This window comes from Dama dama, chromosome 14 (assembly GCF_033118175.1).
Source record: "Dama dama isolate Ldn47 chromosome 14, ASM3311817v1, whole genome shotgun sequence".
Taxonomy (NCBI): domain Eukaryota; kingdom Metazoa; phylum Chordata; class Mammalia; order Artiodactyla; family Cervidae; genus Dama; species Dama dama.
This window is the reverse complement of record NC_083694.1, coordinates 16,316,664-16,320,566: the sequence shown is the minus strand read 5'-3', so window position 1 is coordinate 16,320,566 and position 3,903 is coordinate 16,316,664. Positions and strand designations below refer to the sequence as shown.

General features: G+C 35.2%; 1 non-coding gene across 1 annotated transcript; it reads right to left on the bottom strand.

Moving 5' to 3' along the window:
• Positions 1 to 424: 424 nt before the first annotated feature.
• LOC133069790 (U6 spliceosomal RNA) lies at positions 425 to 531 on the bottom strand. The gene has a single exon (XR_009696003.1). It is a non-coding gene; the product is annotated as a U6 spliceosomal RNA (small nuclear RNA).
• Positions 532 to 3,903: the final 3,372 nt, after the last annotated feature.

Below are 3,903 nucleotides of genomic sequence, written 5' to 3'. Positions count from 1 at the left end.
TCTGTGAGATATGATTATTACATATAAGACAAAAGAAATCTGATGAAATATTTTCATTTCTTCGGAACAGAGAAAAGGCATTTTTGATGTGCCTAACAGAATAGAACTAATTAAGATAAAATCTAGTCACACAGAAAGAGAAACACTTATGATTGTATTTTATATTAGTGAAACATCAATTTTCTCTTTCATTCTGTTAAGCAATAAGACATTAATGTGGAAATTTATTTCAATGCTAGAACTCATTTTATCTTGTGCTTGATATTTTATAAAACATGTGATAATATATGTTTGAAGTGAGGTTTTTTTTTTACCTAGCAGAAATTTACATAGGTATAAATAATTATGTGTTGCATATAATTTTTTACCATTGTGCTTATAATTTTTTTTTCCTTTTTTTTTTTTGTTTCTTTTTTTTCTTTTTAAAAATATGGAACGCTTCACGAATTTGAGTGTCATCCGTGCGCAGGGGCCATGCTAATCTTCTCTGTATCGCTCCAATTTTAGTATATGTGCTGCCGAAGCGAGCACCATTGTGCTTATAATTTTTAAGGAACTTACAAACAGAATTATACTCACAGACTAAAGGTTACATAAAAAAAATATATACTTAATTCATTTCCAAAGACTTTCATCTACTTCTCCAGTTTGTTTTAGATTTTGGTTTGCTTATACTGAACAAACTATGTAAAACAGATAAATAAGTAAATATACAAATATTGTATTATAAATTGTGATAAATAAAATGTAAACAACAAACCTGGTTGCCATGATACAGAAACCAGGGAATGAATACATATTTGAGAGAGATAAATGAGTGACCACTTATCACCTATAAGTTGCTACCTCACCTCACTAGTGGAGGTGATGGAATTCCATCGGAGCTATTTCCTGAAAGATGATGCTGTAAAAATGCTGCAGTCATTATGCGAACAAATATGGAAAACTCAGCAGTGGCCACAGGACTGGAAAAGATCAGTTTTTACTCCAATTACAAAGAAAAGGAAATGCCAAATAATGTGCAAACTACCACACAATTGCACTCATCTCACATGCTAGCAAAGTAATGCTCAAAATTCTCCAAGCTAGCTTCAACAGTGTGTGAACAAAGAACTTCCAGATATTCAAGTTGGATTTAGAAAAGGCACAGGAACTAGAGATCAAATCGCCAGTATCTGTTAGATCATACAAAAAGCAAGAGAAGTCCAGAAAAACATCTCCTTCTGCTTCATTGACTATGCTAAATAACTATGTGGATCACAAAAAACTGTGGAAAATTCTTCAAGAGATGGGACTACTAGGTAACCTTAGTTGTCTTCTGAGAAACCTAAAACCTGTATGCAGGTCAAGAAGCAACAGACAGCAACAGTCATGGAACAATGGACTTGTTTCAAATTGGGAAAGGACTATGTCAAGGCTATATATTATCACCCTGCTTAATTAACTTATATGCAGAGTACATCATGAGAAATGCTGGGCTGGATGAAGCACAAGTTGGAATCAAGATTGCCAGGAGAGATATCAATAACCTCAGATATGCAGATGACACCACTCTTATGGCAGAAAGTGAAGAACTAAAGAGCCTCTTGATGAAACTGAAAGAGGAGAGTGAAAAAGCTGGCTTAAAACTGAACATTCAGAAAACTAAGTTCATGGCATTTGGTCCCATCACTTCATGGCGAGTTGATGGGAAAACAGTGGAAACAGTGGCAGACTTTATTTTCTTGGGCTCCAAAATCACTGCAGATGGTGACTGCAGCTATGACATTAAAAGATGCTTTCTCCTTGGAAGAAAAGCTATGACAAACCTAGACAGTATATTAAAAAGCAGAGACATTACTTTGCCAACAAAGGTCCATCTAGTGAACGCTATATTTTTTCTAGGTGTCATGTATGGATATGGGATTTGGACCATAAAAAAGGCTGAGCTCTGAAGAATTGATGCTTTTGAACTGTGGTATTGGAGAAGACTCTTGAGAGTCCCTTGGACTTCAAGATCAAGCCAGTCAATCCTAAAGGAAGTCCATCCTGAATACTCATTGGAATGGCTGATGCTGAAGCTGAAGCTCTAGTACTTTGGCCACCTGATGTGAAGATCCTGCTCTTTAGAAAAGACCCTGATGATGGGAAAGATTGAAGGCAGGAGGAGAAGAGGACAACAGGGGATGAGATGGGTGGATGTCATCACCGACTCAGTGGACATGAATTTGAACAAACCCCGGGAGATAGTGAAGTACAGGGAAGCCTGGCATGCTGCAGTCCATTGGGTCATAAAGAGTTGGAGATGACTGAGCAACTGAACAGCAAAATATGTTGCAATTTTGTTTTGTTATTTTATAAATGTTTTACAAAGAGTTCTCTGAAATTATTTATGAAATAGATATAGGTGGTCAAGAGAAAAGTCTTGGAGGCCAATACAGTGATACTGCACTGAGCGCGTAAGTGAGTGAGAGAATGACTGAGTAGAAGTCTCTCAGCCACGTTCAACTCTTGGCCACCCCATGGACTATATCACGCCAGGCTCCTCTGTCCATGGCATTCTCCAGGCAAGAATAGTGGAGAAGGTTGCCATTTCCTTCCCCAGGGGACCTTCCCAACCCAGGGATCAAACCCGGGTCTCCTGCATTGCAGACCGATTCTTTACTGATATTGCACTAGTCCAGGTAAAAGCTGATAGCAATTTGGATGCATGTGGAAATGGAGAAATGTGAGCATATTAGAGAAATATTTAGAGGTATAATTGAAGTGGCTTCATTTTGTTGTAAATATGGAAAGAAGTGCAGAAGATCAGGGAATAAAATTTAGTGTTATTTATTGGAAGAGTTTAGAGTAATTAGTCATATTAAAGTTGCATTTTGGACTTTTATGTTTGACATGAGACATTCAACTGGCGATTTTTAAAAAGAATGGTAGATGGGTATAGTATGGGTAAAGGGCAGGGGAAAAGGTGAGATTGTGAGATAAAAAATTGGGAGTCATAAGCAAACTGACGTTTCATCCATGGGGCTGAACAGAAAAAAACTTTGATAAGAGGAGACCACTCAAATCTGAGACCTCTTCATTAGTCCCATGTGAGCATTAGAAATAAATTAATGAAGGAAAGTGATTTAAATATATTTTAAATCAATATGCTCTAAACATCAACTTCAACAGAATGAAACTCCTTTAATTTTTTAATTTGAAATTTTGTGTCTACTTAATATATCTGAGTTCTTTAATAGAAGAATCTGAAGGTATATGCAAATAGCTACTGTAAAGTGAGTTTTATTAAATAAAGTCTCCATTTCAAATGGTTAGGGTCTAATATTTCAGGTGGCCTAGACTTAATAGAGTGTATTCTGCCCTCTTAAGGGTACTGACCTAATAAATTCCTATGTTGATATTCACACTCAGTCTGAAAACAAAGGCATAGAATTTCACTTTTTTGTTAAAGATTATAATTTTGTCTTATAATACATTGCTAAACATTATGTTCTTAGACTAAAGCTACTTTATATAATCTCTTTTCTCCATAAAGAAAACCTCTGCACATTTTGTACTTCAAACTTTTGCTGACAACTGAGAAGTATAAATGAGAAACTTTCAAAATAGCCCATTTTGATTGAAGTGACAAAGTTATAATCTGAAATCTCTGTCTCTGTCTTATTAGTTCTGTTTGCTCTTTACCAGGGCTATTTGACATGGTTTTATTACTCAATCTATAGTTTATACTTTTCCCACTGTATTGTACCCCTAAAATATTTTTTGGATTTTTTAAATTATGGAAGTATGATAACACATTTATAGGAGACTTGAAAAATATGGAACAAAGTTATATATGGTTCCACTATATATTACAATTATAAAATACTTTTTGTTTTGTTCTCTTAAACTCTACAGGAAGTTGAAAACATTCAAATGACT